Source organism: Apodemus sylvaticus, chromosome 23 (genome assembly GCF_947179515.1).
Source record: "Apodemus sylvaticus chromosome 23, mApoSyl1.1, whole genome shotgun sequence".
NCBI classification, from domain to species: Eukaryota; Metazoa; Chordata; class Mammalia; order Rodentia; family Muridae; genus Apodemus; species Apodemus sylvaticus.
In genome coordinates this window covers 18376596-18400667 of record NC_067494.1, presented here as the reverse complement: position 1 = coordinate 18400667, position 24072 = coordinate 18376596, and the positions used below count along the sequence as shown (strand labels likewise).

At 39.2% G+C, this 24072-nt stretch overlaps 1 long non-coding RNA gene and 1 pseudogene across 1 annotated transcript; one reads left to right on the top strand and one right to left on the bottom strand.

Annotated features, from left to right (window-relative positions):
* Nucleotides 1-24072, bottom strand: part of LOC127673536 (ensconsin-like) — a 404593-nt pseudogene that overhangs the window by 291444 nt on the left and 89077 nt on the right.
* LOC127674149 (uncharacterized) lies at nucleotides 9330-22075 on the top strand. Its single transcript, XR_007975286.1, has 4 exons — nucleotides 9330-9346; nucleotides 11518-11799; nucleotides 12213-12425; nucleotides 21727-22075. It is a non-coding gene; the product is annotated as an uncharacterized LOC127674149 (long non-coding RNA).

Sequence of the window (24072 nt, the reverse complement as noted above, 5' to 3'; positions counted from 1 at the left end):
AAGAGGCAGTATCTTCTGGGTATCTTTCTGCAAGTTCACTGTGGCTATGCCGGCTAGAATAGTTCACTGTTTCCTACTCTGAGCTCTGCTGTTCCATGTTGTGCTGTGAGGGGATCTCAGGGAAGGTCTGAAATCAAAAAATGGTAAGCACAGTGAGTAAGCACACTGGGGTGCAACAGGTGACTGAGCAGTAGGTGCTGGGTTGGAGGGTCCTATCAGGGATTGGAGGGGGAACATCAGCCAGTTGTGATTACACGTGAGGTTTCTAATGGTGCTTCTTACTTGTGAGTTCAAGCAGTGACCTCTTAATAACTTCACTATCATGGCTGATTTTAAATCTGCCGAAAACATTTGGACTAGTTGCTCTCTTGAAGAAGCATTTGTGGTTTCAGTGACAATGAAGCACATGTGTCCAAACCCTTTTGTCTTTTATAATATACATTAAGAAGGCAGGATTAGGCTTGGAGAGAAATCTCAAAGGTTCAGTGCTATGGCTGTTCTAACACAGGTCATGATTTCAATTCTTAGCAACCACTTGGTGGCTAATAACCATATGTAATGGAATCTGGAACCCTCTTCTGGCCTGCAGGAATACATGCAGAGAGAAAATTGTATAAGTAATGAAGTATATCCTTAAAAAAAGAAGATGTATATGAATCTAATAGTTCTGATTTTATTCATTACTAATTTTTCTTTTTTTAGTTTGTAAATTTTTTCTGCTATAGTTTTTTTTTTTTTTATATTTCTTTAACTTACATGTATAGTGTTCTGATTATTATGTGGCAAAGGGACTCTTTCCCAATCTGTTTGATATTTTTCATGCTTCTTGTACATTAACAGGCACCTTCTTTAGTTTAGGAATATTTTCATTTATTATTTCACAAGACCTTTATGATGATCATCATCATCCTCTTTTTCTTCTTCATTGTCTTCTTCATTTTCTTCTTCTTCTTCTTCTTCTTCTTCTTCTTCTTCTTCTTCTTCTTCTTCTTCTTCTTCTTCTTCTTCTTCTTCTTCTTCTTCTTCTTCTTCTTCTTCTTCTTCTTGGTCTTCTTCTTCTTCTTCTTCTTCTTGGTCTTCTTCTTCTTCTTCCTCTTCTTGGTCTTCTTCTTCTTCTTCTTCTTCTTCTTCTTCTTCTTCTTCTTCTTCTTCTTCTTCTTCTTCTTCTTCTTCTTCTGCCTCTGCCGCTTGATCTTCTGCTTATGCTTCTGCTACTGCTTCTCTCTTCTCCAACATGTCCTGAGAAACTAAAAAATGATGAGATCTGATGCAAAAGAGGTTTAATTGGGCAAGGGAGAGGAGTGAGAACCTGAGGACTGTGTCTTATTTTCCTGGCTGGTATTTCTTATCTTCCTATGCTGGTGTCTAGGCATCTGCCTATGTGGTGATTATAGGTCTAGGTACTGGTTTTCATTTTGTCTTCTTTGGCTTGGAGTTCATTCCTGGGTTATACTTTGCTGTCCAGATTTACAGAGAGTGTTGCCCCTTTTACTGAACTTTTTGATGGGCATGTTCAAGAGGTTATGCTTTTGTTGAAAGCTAGGAGAGGAGGTGGGCAGGAAGAGATAATCTTAGCAATCCACAAGTATATATAGTCAGGAGAAAGGAAAAGCTGAGCGATTTCCAAATTTTCAAGTCTATAGCCTTCTGGACATACATCAGTTGAGGGTGTGCTCTCATCAGAGTGGCTGGTTGCTATGTGTGTGACATAGTCTTGATGATTGATGTACAAAGGCTCTTCCACTGAAGGTGACAACTTTCATAAGGATGTGGGCCTGGACTGGTTGATGGAACTACCTGAACATGGGACATTGACCAGGCAGGAAATCAAGCCAGAAGACAATGTTTGTCAATAATTTTACCTTCAGTTTGTAGCTTCAGTTTCTATTCTAAGTTCCCAAAGTGATGAACTGTGTTCTGACAGAACAATTCACAACAACTGTTGAGATGCTTTTACTCAGAGGACTCCATCATGGCAGCAGAGTAGCAAGTTAGGATAACAAACACAACCAAAAGGATGTTAATAAGGGATTTTGCTTTGGCCAGAATTCATGTTCTCCTTTCAAGGAATATGGAAATTATCAGAAACAGAGATGGCAAAAGTCATAGGAAGCTATAGATTCATGGAGCTTAATAGGTTGTTCTCATTGGACGTGGAAGATTGTCGTGTTGACAGTATGCAGCCAGAGGAAACTGAGATCATAGTATTTGTGTGGAAAATACACTGTAAATTTTAGCGAGAGGTCATTTGTGTGATATTTTGGCCAAAAATGTTTTTTCCGTGGCTTACACCACAAAATATGGAGCTGGGTAAAATTTAAAAATAATGGGCTGATTTCTATATTTTCATTCTATTTATATGTATTTGTTCATTTTCCCATCTTATTTATCATTTATTTATTTAATTTAAATAAATTTTAACAATCTCTCCTTTCCACCATTCACAGTCCTTCATTCCTAACTCCTTTTATCTGTCCAAGGAATATGGGGACCACAGGAGTATCAACAACCATGGCATTTCAAGTTTCTGCATGGATAGGCATCTCTCTTTTACTGAAATCAGAAAAACCAGACAAGTTAGGGGAAACAGTTTTAAAGACCAGCAACAGCATAAGGGATATCTCCTATTCTATCTTGGGGAGGGAACCACATGAAGATTGAGTAGCCCATATACTACATATATGATGGGGCACTCAGTCCTCCCTATTCATGCACTTTAGTTGGTGACTATGTCACTGAGAATTTCCTAGTGTCCAGGTTAGTTGACTCTGAGGGTCTTCTTAATAGAATCCCTGTTCCATTGGAGGCCCTCAATCCTTTCCCCAACTCTCCAAAAAGACTCGCTGAGCCCTGTCCTGTGTTAGGCTGTAGGTGTCTGCATCTGTTTTTGACAGGTGCTGGATAGACAGTGTCAGAGGACAATTATGCTAAGGTACTCTCTGTAAGTATAACAAAATATATCCTCAGTAATATCAGGGATTGGTGCTTGCCAATGGGATGGACCTCATTTTGGGCAGGGTATAGTTTGGCCATTCCCTCATTCTGGGTTCCATCTTTCACCTGAATTTCTTGTAGACAGGACAAATTTTGTGAGGAAAGGTTATTGGTTCAGTTTGTGTCCTTAACTCTCCACTGGGGGTCCTGCCTGACTACAATATGTGGCCTCTTCGGGGAACATATCTCATTGCCAATCATTTCAGTTAAGATCACCCCTATAGATTCCTTGGTGCCCTCTAATTTGTGATCTAGTGCATATCAAAAAAATACCCCACCCTTCTAGCTCCACCTGATACAGATTTCAATACATTTCCCTGGGCTTCTGTCCTCTCTTGTCTCTCAACACACCTATCCCTGTTCTTTACTTCCAATTTCTTATCTGCTCTCTTATCCAATTCTCTCTCTTCCATCTGCCTCCTATGACTGTTATGTTCCCCCTTCTGAGTGAGATTCAACCATACTCATTTGGGTCTTCCTGTTTTGTTTTGTCTTGTCTTGTTTTGTTTTGTTATATTTTGTTCTGTTTTTCAAGACAGGATTTCTCGGTGTATCTCTGCCTGTCCTGGAACTCACTCTGCAGACTAGGCTTGCCTTGAACTCAAGAGGTCCACCTACCTCTGTTTCCCAAGTACCAGGATTAAAGGCTTGCTCTACCACTGCCTATCTGGGTCTTCTTTCTTGTTTCACTTCTTTTGGTCTATGTAGTATAGTGTGGATATCCTGGACTTTATTGGCATTATTCACATGTAAGCGAGTATATACATGTTTGTCCTTTTGTGTCAGTGTTACCCCAGTCCATATGATAGTTTCTAGTCGTATCTATTTGCCAGGAATATTCATGATGCCCTTGTTTTTAATAGCCAAATAGTATTCAATTTTGAAAATGATACACCTTTTCTGTGTCCATATTTCAGTTGAGGGACATCTAGAGTTTTTCAAATATCTAGTTGTTATAAACAAAGCAAATATGAATTTAGGGAAGCAAATCTTCTGGTGTGTATAAGCCTAAGGAGGTAAACTAAGTGAAATTCTTCCTCCTGCTAAGCCATAAATTATTGTAACGAGCGGGCAAATTATTTCCTAGGTCTAGCAAGGAACTTTAAATAAAACCTTCTGCAATTGTGGTCCAAGGGAGGCAGGGCCCATCAATGTAGGAGACAAACTTGACAGGATCACCCATTTTATCCTAGTTCTTGATACTGACAGATGGAAAATTTAAGGTCATGGATTCTTCCTCTATGGTATCACTTTTCCACTCTTCTAGCTATCTATTGGCAGAGTCTGTGTGTGTGTGTGTGTGTGTGTGTGTGTGTGTGTGTGTGTGTGTGTGTTTCTTCTTTATTGGCCTCTATCTCTTGAACCTTATTTTCCTGAATTTCTTTAAGTGATTTTTGTGTTTCTATTAATCGGGTTTCTAGCTTATTCATGTTCCCTTGTATTTCTTTAAGAGATTCATTTATGTCCTTTTTGTGTTCTTCTAGCAGCATCATGAACTGTGATTTTTAAATCCAAATCTTGTTTTTCAGGTGAGTTTGCATAATCAGGACTTGCTGATGTTGGAGAGTTTGGTTAAGACACTGCTAAATTTCTGAGGTTTCTGTTAGTAGCGTTCCTGCATTTGCCCTTTTGCCATCCTTTTATTTCTGGTGTTAGTTGGTCTTGTCTCTGGCTGGTATTTGTGCCTCCTGTGAGGCTATATGGCTATTTCTGCAACACCGGATATCTGGGTTTCCCCTGTTAGAGATTGCTAATCCACTGCCCTCCTCTTGGGTGTCCTTGCAGCCCTAGCGTGCCTTGCCTTAGGTTGTCTGTGTGAGCCAGCTGGTGCCCGTTTTCTCCTTCAGCGATTGTTGATGGTCTATGCTGCTGCGGGATCTTTTCCGAGTGCTGGTCAAACTTCTGGACAGCCTATCTCCCCACCAGGTTGGTCCACACAAGGCTAACCTAGCTGCTGAGGACCTGAGACTAGGCAAAATCCTGGCAGGCTAAGGCCCGAGCAAAGTTCCCCTTTGGCTATGAGTGTTAATTGGTTCTGTCAGGTGGCCAGAATGGTGGCATGCACATGCTCCATGAAAGTGCTGGGGGAGTCTGCTTGGCTAACAACCTCCTGGCTGGGTTGGCACACAGATGGCCCACCAAGCAGCCCAGGGTCTGGGGTCAGTCCAAGGCCTGTCTGGCTTAGGTGCCCACTATGTTAGCCTCGGACTATGGCTCTTGGCTGACTTTGCCTTTTAGAACTGCCTGGTGTTCCGTAGTCAAAATGGCGGAGTGTGCACCAGGTCGGGCAATCAACCTCCTAGCCAGGTTCACACACCGATGGCCCCCCAAACAGCCCTGGGCCTGGGTGCATGCCAACGCCTGTAGGGCTTAGACCCCCGCGATGTTGGCTTTGGGGTATATTTGTGTACCTCAGTCTGTCTGATTTCTCTGGCGCCTGAGATCCAAGATGGCAGAGAGACTCTCATATCTGACTCGAACTTGATCATTTCTTAAAATGTTTCCCCACCATCCGAAGTTCTTTGGGTGAGAATTCTTTGTTTAACTCTGTAGCCCATTTTTAATAGGGTTATTTGGTTTTCTGGGGTCTAACTTCTTGAGTTCTTTGTAAATATTGGATATTAGCCCTCTATCTGATGTAGGGTTGGCGAAGATCTTTTCCCAATTTGTTGGTTGCTGTTTTGTCCTTTTGATAGTGTCCTTTATGTTTTAACTTAAAATAATTCAGCTCATAAAACCTTAGCTTTAGAAAGAAGGGTGGAAGTCAATGGTAGAATGCTACCTGGCGTCCATCTCCAGCAATAACAAAAGATATTGACTACTAAATAAAATGTCTTGTTTCTGACAGTTGAGGATGTCATTGAGTTGGTAGGGTCACTGCCTGGTGACCCTACCTAGAGTATTCTGTTTATATGCAGTCTATCATCCCTACCTAAGAAGTGCATTTTAAGTATCACTCTCCAACTCTTATTTGAAGAGATACTAATTTAAAAGTTCTAAGCTATTGGTAAAGACTGTCTGAACTATGACTCTTAGTAAAGGCTAATGCAGATTACTTAAAAACAAAAATCACTAGGGTTCATTTAATTCACAGTAATACTTCCTCAGGAAAAGTAATGGACAAAATAAATCAATGTAAGGATTGAAATCCCACCTTCCAGCAAGTGTATTTTTTGTTTTCCTGGGGTTGGTTTCTCTGTGTCCAGTAGACATGGGGGAGTATTTTCATTTGGAAAGTAGCCTTCAAACCAGACCAATTAAACATTTCATCTTGGTTCCATCTGTTGCTAACTATTGACCTTACATGAAGGAGATCTTGATATCCACTCTCATTAATGTGCGTAACGGCACTTTAAAAATCCTAATGTAAAATCATCTATATAATAATCAGTAGGCATATTGTGTAAGTCACTAGAAGATGCGTAAACACTGAAGAGCTATTGATGAACAAGAGATGACTAGGAAACAGCTCAATGGAAGATGTTTCAAGAGGAAGTGTATATGACCAAAATCTTAGAGGGTTGCCAATACAAGGTAGACATACTGGGCCCTTAGTGCATAGTAGCCAGTTCATAGCCAGGCACACTGAGGAATTTGAATGTGCTGCTGACAACAAAGCCTTGCAGGTGACATCAAAATTGAAGTTTAGAAAGTTGTGGCTACTGTCTGTAGCTCTATCATATAAGCTGATGACCTGTGAACTATGACTCTGGAAGGGGAGCAAACTGAACAAATTAGGGAAATAATTGAGAGATAAACTAAGCAGGATGTAGATAGTTTGGTGTTTGTTCCTTGGCGGTGGAAACAGTAAAGCAGTGACTTATTTGCTAGAACAATCTAGCAATCTAGCTCAGCAGTTAGGAGCACTGACTGCTCCTATAGAGGACCCAGGTTCAGTCCCAGCATCCATGTGGCAGCTGTCTGTAACTGCAGTTCCAGGGAAGCCAGATCTTTGGATAATGTCCCTATTTTAATTTATCTTTCCCTAGTAACAAAAGATGTTGAACATGTTTCATAAACTAAATAGCCATTGAACATCCTAAATAATTTATTTTCTTAATGTTGTATTAGACTTGATGGGCAGTATGCATATTTTCTTAAATATGTTCCTTAATGTTTTCATTTTTACTGTTGTAGCTCTTAATTTTGTTTTAAATCATTGATGGTTTCCAGTATTCCCATGCATGTGGCTCAGTTTTTCTATCCGATGCAAGGCCCTGTAATCTGTATGGGATGAAATTAATAATTTTGGAAATTCACTGTGGAGGCAGTAGCCATCGGACACTTTATGCTATTTTAATTTTCTATATTTAGAATTGTCTGGTTTATCAACAAACTGAATGAAAATTAACATGCAAACACAAAGTATAATTGCCCATGTTTGGTATGTTTTGTTGACTTTCATATACAAGCATGTTGTGATATGATCTTAATAGTGAATTCATTCACGTCCAACAGAAAAGAATGGGAACCATTTTGAGCTCACTGATCATTGGTCAGTGCTTGAATCAAGTCATAAAAGCATCAGAAAAATATGATTTTAGTCTCTTTGTCCACTGAAAGCAGACTGACGTTTCTTTACATTTGCCTTTGCACTTGGATTTCTTCATTTTTGAGTCAAAAGTAATTTCTGAATATTCCCGATTTTCTAAAGATAAGCTAATATTGTAAATTCTAATCTAGAACTTTTTTAAAACTCTAGGGTACTGAAAACCAGGAAGAGTTAAGAATTCTTAGAGATGAACTTAAAAGGCAACCAAAGATAGCTGCACAGGAAAAAGATCATGCCAAGGAGAAGAGAGAAGAGCTATCCATGGTACCGGAAAGAATGGCAGAAATGGCAGAGAAGCTAAACGAAGTGGTAAGCTTCTGTGCTTGCTTCCCAATTCTTTGTCCTAACTGCACATCTGCCAATAGATTTTGATTCTTCTAATCTTCCATATCTCCAACTTGGAGAATACTAAGAGTTTGAAAGGCATGCGGATTCAGTTTGAAAGCTGAGGCAGGGGGATCTCTGTAACTGATACCAGCCCGGGCTTCTTACTATGTTCTAAGCCAGCCTGAGCTATAGACTGAGACTTTGTCTCTAAATAAACAAATGACATATGTATTTAATTTATTTATATCATGGGGATTGTGATTATTTGGAATCTGTGTCTGTATACTTAACTAGTCTTTTGGGTTTTAGTTTAATTTCACCTTGCTCCACTAATCAAACGTGAGATTCCAAGATAATGCCAGAATTGCTATAAAGTGACTTACAAGACAGAAATGCATTCGCTACCGTTCCTTTTTGTTTGTTCATTGTGAGTCTGTTCTTTGAGACAGTGTCTTACTATGTAGCTCTGGCTGTAATAGAACTTATTATTATCCAGAACAAGCTGGCCCCCAACACACAGAACCTGAGTTTAAAAGTTGAAGTGTCACTGGTTTTCCTTTTGATGTCTTGGGAAGAGTCCCTTTTTTGCTTTGACTGGTATCTGGTATCTCTGACCTGTCCTGGAACTGCAATACTCAGAAGAATATATTTTATTCTATAATTCAGAAGAATCTGGTCTCTCACTACTTAATGATATCTGTAAAAGTCCCTTTTCCAAACAGGTTCAAATTCTGAGTTTCTAGATAGTCTTGACTTGTTTAACCCATCATAAACATTATGTCTAATCTAAGAGCGAGTTTATGTCTAATGTTGCTTATCTATTTCCACTAGGGTAGACAATGCTCTGTTAATGGTACTACATAAAAATCTGGCCAAATATCAGCAACATGATAATTATAAATAATTGTAATTTTTAAGCTTCAGAAACTCCAAGAGACACAACAGCAACTTTTTAGTACACAAGAAGCTATGAGTAAGATGCGGATAAAGGTGACTGAAGCAGAGAGCTTAGAGAATGAATTCATGAGCCAAGCACTGGCATTGGAGCGTCTGGAAACTGAGAGACTGGTGTTAGCTCAGAAACTTAATGAAAATTATGAGGAAATAAAATCTATAACCAAAGAAAGAAATGTTCTGAAAGAATTACTGGAAATAGAGAAAAAGCAACTTAAAGAACATGCAAGGCAAATCGAAGCTGCAGTAAGTAATAATCAGTTTTTTATCTGGTAAATATATCTTTAGTCACTTCAGCTAGAAAGAGGGAGGCAGTTATGGGTGAATACTATAAAATTGTTTAAATTTCACTTACTGACCAAGGAACTACAAACAAAAGAATTACTAAGCATTGTTGATGCAAATCTAAAAGAGTGCGATGAAATCATCAAAGGTCTAAGAAGAACCATTTCTGAAAAGGAAGCTCAAGCAGCAACCTCCCAGGACACAGCACAATCTGACCCTGAATTACAGGCAGAGGTATGTCATGTCTTTATATCTTTCACCCTTTCTCTATCCTTTCTCCTTGGAAGGAAAATCGATGCTCAGTTACAGTTTATTCACCACATAAGAATTTAGTGGCTACCTACTGTGGCAGACACAGTGTGGGCTAGTGCAACCTACACTCTGAGAACTCTGGGGTAAAGAAGGAGAACTGGGAGATCAAGACAAGCCTAGATGCCAGAGAAAGTTTGAGGCTCACCTGAGCTATGGAAGACCTTGTCTCAAAAAAAAAGAAACACTGTGCAAACAGGGACAAAGACCCATATTGGTTGTAGTAGAAGGAAATAGTGCCAAATGAGCAACCAGGCAAATAAAACAACATGAAGTAATTGTAAATGCTGTGAGAAAGATGACATTGGGATAACAGAACTAGTCAAGTTTTAAAAACTACTTTCTGTTGAGCATTGGAACTTGTATAATGAAATGGTTCTTTTTCTCAATGTGTATACATGTTTAAACAATTCCTCAATTCTAATGTAGTGCCTGTAGAAATATGCAAATTTAAATGGTTCTGCTAGCAACCAGGATGCATGGAGAGTTAGTATGCACACACAGAAAACTTAGAGGGTAGCATTTGGATTCAGCAAAAGATGGGAAATATATGAATGTGTGTATGTATGTATGTATGTATGTATGAATGTATGTATATGTATTTTTGCATGTAAGTATATATTCAATATATAAAGTATGCTATATGTACTGAATATATTCACAAAGACCTATGACAACTTATATTTGGTTACAGTTTGGGAACCAGTTAGAATTTAAGATTTTAGCGTGATGCTATGTAAAGATTGGTTCGCTTTTGGCCTAAGCTGACTAACTATGGTATACTGATAATAGATGTTATGTAGAGTTTAAAGGTATTGAGGGTGAGTGCATAGGAGAAGCTTGTACCAAGGGAGACTGAATGGCTCAAGGTCACTGTCATTGATGATAAATTTTCCTGACACCATCCATCTAAAAGATGTAATCTCTAGATAGTAACCTGTGCATTGTGAATATTACAACATCCTGGTGCATCAAGAGCAAAAGCTACTTCCTGATGTGAATGAAGGCAGGGACAGTGCAGAAAAGGTGAATGAACTGGAGCCAGTGGAAGTACATACCAGGACAGTGCATTCAGCAACAGCAGAGGACATAGATGTAGAAAATGTTGGGCTGACCAAGAACCTTGAAGAGAGTCAGAGGGAAATCAGCTGTCTCACTAAAGAAATTTCTAGGAATTACTTTAAGATGCAAGAAGGTCTACAGAAACAGAAACAGCCCCACTGTGTGGAATGGAAGGACAGTGAGTATACCAAAGTAGTGAATCAGTGAGGTTGGACAACCAAGGAACAGGGCAAAGGCAGAAAGAAGAAAGAAATTCTCATGTTAGTAAAAGAGCAAATATTTAGAATGTAGCTTCGGATTATGCTGGTTAATAAAGATTTGTTTGTAGATTATCCTCCAAGATCTATGACATAGCCCTGAGTAGTTCCTTAAGTTTGCAGTACCAGATGTTATTTCCCTCTTGTTGAACAGGTCTTAAGTCTAACTTGAGAGCTGTTGGTTACCACCAAGGTGTGCATGCCATTCCTACCCACCTCAGGTCAGTGTGCTGTACTGGCCAAGGGAAGAAGATGGTCTCCTTTGCCTGCAGCAAGTTCTCCAGGGAGGACATGAGCAGTACAGCAGCTCAGAAGCCACAGATGCCTTTCCCCTTCCCACTGTATTTCTCAAGATCTTTATAAGCAAACCTTTTCCTTATGACTCAATCTTTTTAAAAGGAGTTAATTGTAATTTGATGGTTTCATTTCAATAAACATCTTATAATTCTCTGTAATTCTAAAGCATCTAGAAACTGAAGAAGAATTTAACCTTGAAGAAGCTTACCATTGCCTGAAAAAGCAAAAGAACAAAATGGACACTCTAAAAATGAGCCTCTCCCAGAAGGAAGCTGAGCTCTCCAGTATGCGGGAACAATTGCAGTTGACCACAGCTGAACTAGAGAGAAGGGTAAATGAAGGCCAGAAGCTGTGGGAGGGAACTGCTCACTTGAAGACTGGTTACACACTGAATTATGTTGGAACCTATTTTGTATTTTTCTGAGAGAGAGAATGGACCTATATTTGTTGTGCTGATAACTTATTTATCCTTGGTTGAAGGTTCAAGAACTCTGTGAGAAACAGGAACAACGTAATCTAAAAGGAACTAGTGAGGCTCAAGGGAGGAAGGATGAACTAGAGCAAGTAAGGGCACTTCCCCTTGCCATGGACATAGCCCTACAGAATGCGGAGAGTGACAGGTTCTGCTTGAGTAAACAACCTGAAGAAAGTCAAGAGGAAATGAAACTTCTAATTAAGAAAAGAGAAGAGCTGAGAAACACAAAAGAGGCCCTTCATATAGAAAGGGAGCAGCAGGAGAGCATCAAGGAATTGGGCACTAAGGTGAGTCTGTGGCTGTTGATGTGGCGTGCAGCGTGGAGCGAGATGGCTGGGGCGGCACCTCTTCGGTATGTGTGTGTGAGTACCTCACACATACGTACACATACACACACACACACAGACACACAACAATCGAAAATGAATTAAACTTTCTTAGCTGGAGAGATAGCTCAGTAATCCTCTTTAAAGGATGCTGGTTTGATTCTCATAACTTATGTTGCAGCTCACAGCTGTCTTACCTCTGATTCCAGAATACTTCCGTGGGCACCATTGTCCATGTGGTACATAGACTAACATGTAGGCTAAAATCCCTTAACCTTAAAATAAAGCAATAATAAAAAAATAAGTGTAAAAAAAATCAAAAATCAAGGTTTCATTTAAAAGAGTCTGAACCCTAACCTGATTTCTGTCTTTAGGTTCAAGAACTTAAGACAAGTGAGCTTCAACTTCTTATGTTAAAAGAAGATGTAGGTGAAACCCAGAAGCAGCTCAAGGGGCAGGGAGATGGAGATGGAGAATTTAAACCTTGCTCACAAGACTCCTCAGAACCTCTCAAAGAAGAAAGTGATGACCTATCACGAATAAAGAAATAACTGCTTGAAGACAGCCTAAGGGAAGATGAGGATAAGGTGAGTGTGCTTTCTGTGTAGACAACACTGTGGAAGATGCGGGATCCATAGGTGCACTCTCTCTCACTCTGCATGTGTGGGCCTGTCTGTCTTTCTGTCTGTGTATCTGCCTCTTGTACCTGCAATGTCTAGAATAGGGAATTTGATCTCTTTTTACAGGTAGTGCTCCCAACTGCTGAGCCACATGGTTTCATCCAGCTCCGCAGCATCACTTTGTACATTTTATAATTCCACACATTTGGGTTAGCAGTATCAGTTCCAAGAGTTGACCTCACCAGTGTATTCTCTGATTGGGCCAGAACAGAAACTTGTTGAGAGTAGAATGATTTGTGGTGACCAAAATCTAGTAGCAAGTCAAACATCCTACTGCAGGGAAATGGGAATCATCCATATGTTGGACTTCTTTTTTATTAATTATTTTATTTGTTTCCATTTCAAATGTTATGCCCCCTTTCTGTCTTCCTTCCATAACTTATTTAATTTACAGTTTATTTTTCTTTTTTTGTTTTTTTTTGTTTTTTGTTTTGTTTTGTTTTTCCATTTTTTGCATATCTTCTTCATTTACATTGCCAATGGTAAAACCTTTCCCTATTTTCCCCCTCCCAAAAGCCCACCTCCCCAACGATTCCCTACCCCTCCTCACACCCTCTGTTTCTATGTGTATGCCCCTGTACCCGACACAGTCCCACCTCCCCCACAACATCTCTCCCCCCAATCTGTTTCCCTTTGTTGTGGCCTCTATTCAGCCTTTACCTCAGCAAAGACCACTCTGTACACTGATGCCCAAAAAGGCATTACTGTGCCACATTTTGGCTGGAACCATGTAAACCCCTTGATTGGTGGTTCAGTCCCTGGGAGTCTTGGGGCGTCTGGGTGTTCAAAGTCGCTGTTCTTCCCTTGTGGCTATATATACCTTCAGCTTTTCTGAACCACCCTCCAGATCCTCTGTTGGGGATCCCAGGCTCAGTCCAATAGTTGGTTGCTAGTTTCTGCCTCTGAATTTGTAAGGCTCTGGCAGAGTCCCTCTGGAGACAGCCATGGCATGCACCTTTTGGTACACGCTTCTCGTCCTGGTGTAGGGGTTTGCTGACTATTTATAGGATGAATTCCCAGGTAGGGCACTCATTGGGTGGACTTTACTTCAGACTCTGGACTACACATTGCTTCCCTTGTTGTTCCTGTGAGCATTTTGTACCCTTTCTCAGAGGAACGATAGCACTCTCACTTAAGTCCTTATTCTTTTTGTGAGCTATCTGTGCTGGGTGAATTGTAACTTGCTTATTTTGAGCTTTTGAACTAGGATCCACTTATTAGGAGTGCATACAATGTGCGTTCTTTTGTGACTGGGTTACTTCAATCAGGATGGCACTTTCTATTTCCATTCATTGCCTAAGAATATCATGAATTCATTGTTGTTAATAGCTGAATAGTACTCCATTGTGTATATATACCAGTTTCTATTGAGGGACATCTGGGTTCTTTCCAGCTTCGGGCTGTTATAAATAAGGTAGCTATGAACATAGTGGAGCATGTGTCTTTATTACATGTAGGAGCACTTTCTGGGTATATGCCCAGGAGTGGTATAACTGGGTTCACTGGTAGTACTGTGTCTAATTTTCTGAGAAATCAGAAAACTGTTTTCCAGAGTGGTTTTACCAGCTTGCAATACTACAAACAATGGAGAAGTGTTCTTCTTTCCCCAGATCCTCTCCAGCATCTGCTGTCCCCTGAATTTTTTATCTTAGCCATTCTGAGTGGTGTAAGGTGGAATCTCAATGTTGTTTTGATTTGCATTTCCCTGATAACTAAGGATGCTGAACATTTCTTTAGATGTTTTAGAGCCATTTGCATTTCCTCAGTTGAGAATTCCTTGTTTAGCTCTGTATCCCATTTTTAATAGGGTTATTTAATTCTCTGGAGACTAACTTCTTGATTTTTTGGTATACATTGGATATTAGCCTTCTATCGGATGTAGGATTAGTAAAGATCTTTTCCCAATTTGTTGGTTGCTGTTTTGTCCTGTTGATCATGTCCTTTGCCTTACAGAAGCTTTACAGTTTTATGAGGTCCCATTTGTCAATTCTTATTCTTTGAGCATAAGCCATTGGTGTTGTGTTCAGAAACGTTTCCCCTGTGCCCATGTATTCATGGTTTGTCCCCACTTTCTCCTGTATAAGCTTCAGTGTGTCCGATTTGATGTGTAGATCTTTGACACACTTGGACTTGAGCTTTGTACAAGGATATAAGAATGGGTCGATTTGCATTTTTCTGCAGGAAGACCTCCAGTTGATCCTGCACCATTTGTTAAAAATGTCTTTTTCCACTGTTTTTTTTTTTTTTTTTTTTTTGCTACTTTTTCAAATGTCAAGCGACTGTACTTGTGTGGGTTTTTATCTGGGTCTTCAATTCTATTCCTTTCATCTTCCTCCCTGTCTGCATACCAACACCAAACAGTTTTTATCATTATAGCTCTGTAGTAGAGCTTGATTGAGGTCAGGGATGGTGATTCCCCCAGAATATCTTTTGTTGCGTAGAATAGTTTTTGCTATCCTGGGTTTTTTATTATTCCAGATGAATTTGAGAATTGCTCTTTTTAGATCTATGAAGAATTGGTTTGGAATTTTGGTGGGGTTTGCATTGAATATGTTGATTGCTTTTGTCAAGATGGCCATTTTTACTATATTGTTCCTGCCAATCCATGAACATGGGAGATTTTTCCATCTTCTGAGACTTTTCTCGATTTCTTTCTTCAGGGGCTTAAAGTTCTTATCATATAGACCCTTCATTTGCTTTGTCAGGGTCACACCTAGGTGTGAAATATTATTTGGTACTATTGTGAAGGGTGTCATTTCCCTAATTTCTTTCACCTCTTTTTTATCCTTTGAGTAGAGGAAAGCTACTGATTTGATTGAGTTAGTTTTATATCCAGCCAATTTGCTGAAATTGTTTATCAGCTGTAGGAGTTCTCTGATGGAAGTCTTGGGGTCGCTTAAGTATATTATCATATCATATGCCAATAGTGATAGTTTGATTTCTTGCTTTCCAATTTGTATTCCTTTGACCTCTTTGTTTGCTGCCTGATTGCTCTATCTAGGACTTCAAGTACTATATTGAATAGATCTATTTGTGGAGTATAAAATCCTGTAGTAGGATCTGATGATTTTTTTTTTTAATTTCCACAGTTTCTGTTTTTATGTCTACCTTTTCATTTCTGATTTTATTAATTTGGATATTCTTTCTGTGCCCCCTGGTTAGTTTGGCTAAGGGTTTATCTATCTTGTTGATTTTTTCATAGAACCATCTCCTTATTGTGTTGATTCTTAGTATAGCTCTTTTTGTTTCTGCTTAGTTGATTTTGGCTCTAAGTTTTATTATTTCCTGTCATCAACTGAACTTGGGGATATTTGCTTCCTTTTGTTCTAGAGCCTTCAAGTGCACTGTCAAGCTGTTAGTGTAAGCTCTCTCCATTCTCGTTTGGGAGGCATACAGAGCTATAAGTTTTTCTCTTAGCACTGCTTTCATTGTGTCCCATAAATTTTGGTATGATGAGTCTTCATTTTCATTGTATTCTAAAAAGTCTTTAATTTCTTTATTTCTTCATTGACCAAGCTATCATTGAGTAGAGCATTGTTTAAAGTCAATGTATATGTGTGTTTTCCATTGCTTTTGTTTGAGCTTAAGACCAGCATTAGGCCGTGGTGATCTGATAAGATACATGGAAATATTTCAATACTTCTATATCTGTTGAGGTCTGTTTTGTGACCAATTATATGGTCGATTTTGGAGAAGGTACCATGAGGTGCTGAGAAGAAGGTATATTCTCTTGCTTTAGGGTGGAATGTTCTATAAACATCTCTTAGATCCAGTTGGTCCTTAACTCCAGTTAGTTTCACTGTATCTCTGCTTAGTTTCTGGTTCTATGACTGTCCATTTTTGACAGTGGGGTGTTGAAGTCTCCCACTATTATTGTGAGGGGTGCAATGTGTGATATGAGCTTTGGTAAAGTTTCTTTTATGAATGTGGGTGCTCTTGCATTTGGATAAGAGATGTTCAGAATTGAGAGTTCATTTTGGTATACTTCCTTGAACCAGTATGAAGTGTCCCTCCTTATCTTTTTTGACAACTTTTGGATGAAAGTCAATTTTATCCAATATAAGAATGGCCATTCCAGCTTTTTTCTTGGGACCATTTGGTTGGAAAATTGTGTTCTATCCTTTGACTCTTAAATAGTGCCTGTCTTTTGTCACTGAGGTGGGTTTCTTGTATGCAGTAAAATGTTGAGTCCTGTTTACGTATCCAGTCCATTAGTCTATGTCTTTTTTATAGGAGAATTGAGACCATTGATGTTAAGAGATATTAAGGAAAATTTATTGTTGCTTGCTGTTATTTTCTTAGTTGAAGTTGACATTCTGGTTGTGTTGCTATGTTCTATTGGGTTTGATGAATGATTACCTTATTGATTTTTCTACAGTGTGGTTCCCTGTTCTGTATTGGTATTTTCTACCCATTATCCTTTGCAGAGCTGAATTTGTGAAAAGGTACTGTGTAAATTTGCTTTTGTCATGAAATATCTTGTTTTCACCATCTATGGTAAGTGAAAGTTTTGCTGGGTATAGTAGTCTGGGCTGACATTTATGTTCTCTTAGGGTCTGTATGATATCTGCCCAGGCTCTTCTGCTTTCATAATCTCTGGTGAGAAATCTGGTGTAAGTCTGATAGGTCTGCCTTTATATGTTACTTGACCTTTTCCTCTCACTGCTTTCAATATTTTTCTTTGTTTAGTGCATTTGGTGTTTTGATTATTATGTGACAGGAGAAGTTTCTGCTCTGGTCCAATCTGTTTGGAGTTCTGCAGGCTTTCTGTATGTTCATGGTCATCTCTTTCTTTAGTTTAGGGAAGTTTTCTTCTACAATTTTATTGAAGATATTTATTGGGCCTTTAAGATGTAAATCCTCAGCTGGGTGATGGTGGTGCACGCCTGTAATCCCAGGACTCTGGGAGGCAGAGGCAGGCGGATTTCTGAGTTCGAGGCCAGGACACCCAGGGCTATACAGAGAAACCCTGTCTCAGGAAAAATGTAAATCTTAACTTTCTTCTATTCCTATAATCTTTAGGTTTGGTCTTCTCATTGTGTCCTGAAGTTCTTGGCTGTTTTGTGTTACAAACTTTTTGCATTTTGCATTTTTTTGACTGTTGAGTCAATTATTTCTATGGAATTTTCAGCATCAGAGATTCTTTATTCTATCTCTTCTATTCTGTTGTTGATGCTTGCATCTATGACTCCTGAATTCTTTGCAAGGAGTTCTATTTTCAGAGATGTCTCACTTTGTGATTTCTTTGTTGATTCTATTTCCAGGATTAGATCCTGGATAGTTTTGTTCAGTTCCTTCACTTGTTTGTTTGTTTTTTCCTGAAATTCTTTAAGGAATTTTTGTGTTACCTCTTTAAGGGCTTCTACCTGTTGATCCATGTTCTCCAGTGATTCTCTTAGGGATATTTGTGATTCCTCTTTATGGGTTTCTGCATGTTGACCCATGTTCTCCTGTAATTCCCTATGGGATTTTTGTACTGCCTTTTTAAGGGCTTCAACCTGTTGACCCATATTCTCCCATATTTCTTTAAGAGATTTTTGTGTTTCCTCTTCAAGGGCTTTTACCTTTTGATCCATATTCTCTTGTCTTTCTTTAAGGGATTTTTGTACTTCTACCTATTGACCCATGTTCTCTTGCATTTCTTTAAGGGAGTTATTTATGTCCTTCTTGAAGTATTCCATCAGCTATATGAGATGTGATTTCAAATCTGATTCTTGCTTTTTTGTTGTGATGGAGTATGCAGGATTTGCTGTAGTGGGAGAGCTGGGCTCTGATGGTGCCATTGTTGCCTTGGTTTCTAATGGTAATGATCTTGCGTTTGCCTTTGGCCATCTCGTTAGCTGGTCTTGCTGACACTATCTTCTCTCTCCTGCCAGCCTGTGTTTCTGTATTCCTGGGATTCTTTTCCTGTCCAATGCCCTGCAAACAGCTGATTCTCCAGGAAGTATCAGGCAATGGGATATCCCCTATGGCAGACTTAGCAAGGGTCGAATGCTCTGCTCCTGCCAATTCTCGATTGCCCTGCTCCTGTTGGTTCTATAAAGAGCATCAGGAAGTGGTGTCCTCTCTGTGCCAGATGTGGCACAGGTCTCCCACTTCTGTTGGAAAGTTTCGGTGACAGGGGAGGAAGGAGGAGTAGAAGGGGTGCAAGGCGATAGGTAAACTAACACCCTGCTGCTGTCAGTTTTCTAGAGAGCATCAGGAAGTGGTTTCCTCTCTGTGCTAGGTGTGGTACAGGTCTCTCATCCCAGCTGCAAGGGTCAGTGACAGTGGATGGGGGAGAGGTAGAAGGGGCAGAAGGGGATAGGCGGAATACCCTGCTCCTGTTGGTTCTCTAGAAAGCACCAGGAAGTTGTGTCTTCTCTGTGCCAGATGTGGTGCAGATCTCCCTATTTTTCTCTTTAAGTTTAAAATCAATATTATAACTAATTAATAGTAAACGTATAATTATAATAAATATGTTATTTATAAGTATATCTTCCCTTCAATCTCACAAATATTATAAATTCTTCAAGTACACAAAAGGTGTACATGTATCAAAGTTGTATTACTTTTTTAACAGCAAAAGCTTGCTAATAGCATAAGAATAATAAATCATTATATTTCTGCATAATAGAATTTTACGCAACTACTAAAATAAGTACAGGTCATTACCTACAGGCATGGTAAGTTGGCTAAAACTTTTTTATTGTATTCAAACTATATTTATACCAATCATAAGAAAGGTGGACATACAATTAAGTGAACATAGGTAAAATCTTTTTTGTTTGTTTTGTTTCTAATAGAGCTTATGGTCTTGTCATACAAACCAAAATAAGAACAGTTTTTGGACATTGGAGTTCATTATAATAAGGCTGTACTTCAATGTTTCTCACATCACCACAGATTTTACCTCCATAGTAGTTAAAGCTAAAAGCTGATATTTCTGCTGTGCAAAGGAATGAATTGTAAGCATGCTTATTTGGATACAGATTTCCCGTTATGGTCAAAGCTATTTGACTTGAGTGATTGTTATCATTCTCAGCCCACAGGGAACAGGTTACATCCATTTACGAAATGGTATGTGTTTTAAGACGACCATGAAATCATTCATCAACTGTTTCCATCAATGATAGTCCTGCTTAGACGGTGACACAGACATTAGATGAGGGTAATATTCTGGTTCATTGGCTGTGTTGAATTTGACAAGCATTTGTCTCAGAAAAAGAGTAACTTATAAGGTCCTCTTCTTCAAAATTGATACAATAGTTGTAAGTACCAAGCAAAAAAAAATTAATCTAACTCTGTTGTTCTCTTACAAGCCACTGCATAAATTAATTTTCTATGTTTCTTTTGGCTATATAAATAATATTGAAATATGTAAGCTGTTCTGAAAACCATAGTATAGTGTACAAACATCAAGTAAACAATCCTACTAATAGAGGGGCTGAGATAGGAGAAGCATGAATTCAAGACCATTATGTGGTACATAGCAAGACACTGTCCCATACAATCAAGCAGAAAGTATAAATGGATGGTACAATATTGGACATATTTCTCCAATTACATTATAGAGACCACTGGGTAACAGTCAATACATTTCTATTTATTTTTTATTGCAATCGATTAGGATATGTTAGTAATATTAATTTTCATATTAATGGATATTAAGGAAATGTGTTACTTTCTATTTTTGTTGTTAGATGTGGAATTATGTTTGTGTTGGTTGGTTGAAAGATTACTTTCTTGTATTAGTTTCCCTCCTTGTGTTGGCATTTTCCATCTATTATCATTTGGAGGGTTGGATTTGTGGACAGATATTGTGTAAATTTGGTTTTGTCATGGAATATCTTGCTTTCTCCATATATGGTAATTGAGAGTTTTGCTGGGTATAGTAGCCTGGGCTGACATTTGTGTTCTTTTAGGGTCTGTATGAAATCTTCCCAGGATCTTCTAGCTATCACCATCTCTAGTGAGAAGTCTGGTGTAATTCTAATAGGTCCGCTTTTATATGTTTCTTGATTTTTTTCCCTTACTGCTTTTAATAGTCTTTTCTTGTTCAGTGCACTTGGTTTTTTGATTATTATGTGCCAGGAGGAATTTCTTTTCTGGTCCAGCCTATTTGGAATTCTGTAGGCTTCTTGTATATTCATGAGCATCCCTCTGATTAGGTTCAGAACATTTTCTTCTATAATTTTGTTGAAGATGTTTACTGTCCCTTTTGGCTAGGAATCTTCACTTTCTTCTATACCTATTATCCTTAGGTTGGTCTTCTCATTGTGTCCTGGATTTCCTGGATGTTTTGGCTTAGGAGCTGTTTCCATTTACTTTCATTGTTGCATCAATGTTTTCTATGGTATCTTCTGCACCTGAGATGCTCTCTTCTTCAATCCCTTGTATTCTGTTAGTGATGTTTGCATCTATGGCTCCTAATTTCTTTCCTAAGTTTCCTAACCCCAGGGTTGTCTCACTTTGTGATTTCTTTATTGTTTTTTGTTCCATTTTTAGATCCTGGATGGTTTTATTCTTTTCCTTCGACTGTTTGTGTTTTCCTTTAATTCTTTAAGAGATTTTTTGTGTTTCCTCTTTAAAGACTTCTCCCTGTTTAACTGTGTTATCCTGTATTTCTTCAAGGGCATTATTTATGTCCTTCTTAAAGTCCTCTATCAGCATCATTAGCAGTGACTTTTAAATCAGAGCCTTGCTTTTCCAGTGTGCTGGTATATCCAGTACTTACTATGGTGTAAGAATTTGGTTCTGATGATGAAAAATAATCTTGGTTTCTGTTGCTTATATTCTTACGCTTGCCTCCTGCCAAACAAGTCCACATCCCCTTGTCCTACTTATCATCTTTTCTCCCCTGACTTTGGTTGGTGGGCTATAAAGAGGTGTCAAATATTTGAGAATCCTTATTAAAAGTAGGTTTTTAAAAATGACAAGATACTGTACTTTTCCTGCCCAGAATTCCCACTCCTACCCCAGTATCTTACCAGTCCTCATCCATGCAGCTTCATAAGACTGTCTGTCTTTTCTTACTAATTCAGAAAAGCCTGACATCTCCTTTCTTCTTTCTTTCACATTTGTCAATTATACTTTCCTGTAACAGTTTGGGTTTACCTTATTTGTTGTCCCCACAATAGGGCTGCTTCTTGCCCATGTGTCTGACCTCCATGTCAGCTTAAGCATCAGATGCATTTTTATTTTAATAATCTTCTCCATCTTCATGCAGACTCCTCGGAGACTGACAGAATGCCTACCCTGACGTTTATTGTGACCTCCCCCAGCCCTCTGTTCTCAAGAATATCAGTCAGCAACGTGATCCGCCCACCTTCTGAAGAGCAAGAAGAACAAGTTTCCAGCCTTCAGAGGAGGGACTTGACCTGCCTTTGTATCTTGGGAGAGAGGGATTAAAGATGGAGAGCTGAACCAGAAGCCATGTTTTTGTCTCTCTCCATGTGTTTTCTCTTGCCACCCATCCCTATACCCATCTCTCCTTCCAGGGAACCCACCGTTAGAATGTAGCAGCTGGTCTCTACAGTTTTTTCTTTTAAACTCTGATAAAATTACTCTTAAGCTTCTACTTGTGGTCAGCCTTCAATTCTTTTATTAATGAGACTAAGAATTCCAAGATCGAAGCCTGGTTTCCCCTGTATCCAATGAGAGAGAGAGGAGGACGGGAGGGGGAAAAAGGAGGGTATGAAGGAAGAAAAATCCTATAAAATATTTATTTTAATATTTTACTGTGCTTTGGGAGTAGAAGGCAAATACCTAGGAACAGACTGGCTTGTTCATAAGGTCAGGAAAGTCTGACCTTAACATAGGATTGATGAACTGTAGACTCACATTATAACATCATTTCACAGTGTCTGGTTGACTATACCAGAAGGAGTAGCCTAGCTCAAGTATATACTTGTAAACATAATGGGAGATGATGGGCAATGTCCAGCCAAGCTCTTAGATTTCACAATCATATCTGAAAACAAAATGATAGTCATGCTGGAGAGGAAGAAGAGCATAAAAAGTTTAGAGAGAGCCCCCTGACCCCCAAAATGCTGCATCTTCCTGGACATCCAAGGGGAAGCAAAGCAACTGTCTGATCCTGCTGCTTGGGGAGATGTTGGGCATGGAGCCCAGCTTCAACAGCTATTCTCCTGATAACTCCTGCCAGAGCTTGAAACACCCAGAATAAAACCAGGGAATAGAGGCTGTGCAGAACTTACCCTGAAAATATTGAATTGCTCAAAGTCTACAGATAAGTTTCTCATGAAAGAAAGCTCTAGGATTGGAATTGTCTCTTGGATTTCCTGGATGTTTGGGAGAGGGAGATTTTTATGTTTTGAATTTTCATTGACAGTTGTGTCAATATCATCGAAGATATCTTCAACACCTGAGATTCTCTCTTCTACCTCTTGTATACTGTTAGTGATGCTTACATCTGTAATTCTTGAAGTCTTTTCTGTAGGCCGCCAGCAGCCACATACGATCCGGATTACCTGGAAGAGAATTCTGAGGTTAATGGGAAGGGGGCGAAAGAGACATGAGTCAAGAGGACAGTTGCCCATAGAGACCGACTTTACAATCATTAAGCCAATATTTATAACCTTAGGAAAAAACCACCCTGCCCCCCAAATGGCTGAGAGTTCATAGATCTCCTTCTCAGCAAGTTGTCTGCTTCAGTCACCCAGTTTTCTGTTGGTCTCCAGGTGGAGCTGTGCTAAGGCGAAATCGGCTGTATTGTTATCTTGAATAGGCCTGAGATAAAGCCTGAGGAAGGGTAGAGGTTGTATGCCAGGAATGCTGCAGCTTGAATAGGCCTGAGATAACCCCTGAGGAAGGGTGGAGGTTGCCAGCCAGGAAGGTCACAGCTAAATGCTGTGGGGGGAAGGGACAATTCCCCCTTAATTATTAATTTTTAACAACTCAGTGGATATAAGTATATTCATCCAATGGATGATGGGCTTTCACCAGTGAGTGAAAGCAGAGGTCCAACCCCCTTAAACGTTAAGGACATCTTTTTCGGGAGGGGGGGGATAGACTGCCTTAATAATTTAAGGACAGTCTCTCACTGTCAACCCCCGTGCAACTTCCTGTCTTCCTATTTCTCTCACAGGAATAATGAGAGGATAGATGTGAATGAAACCTGTATAGTTTATACAGCATTGTGGACAAAATCTGGGACTATGGAAATATTCTAAGCATCCACACCACAAATATGTGCCGTTCCAGGCCATTCAATGAACAGAGAGCCTTGAGAGAACTTTTCAGGGGAATTTTGTGAACCTCATAAATTATGAGATTCTTATATGGTGAATGGCTGCTGCTGAGGAAATATTAACAGTCTCATATATTTGCAGTCTCCTGTAGATTGTAAAGCCACTCATTTCCAGGACAGTGATGATCACATCAAGCCAAAAGAATGCAATTATATATATGAGTCAGGATAATAGAATGGCCTGTGAAGCACGGATTTTAAATTACCATTTTTATGTTGAATCCATCAGTGATATCTATGATGTTAACACATTTTAAAGTTAACCTATTAATTTTTATTATAAGTGATAACAGAAACAAAGAT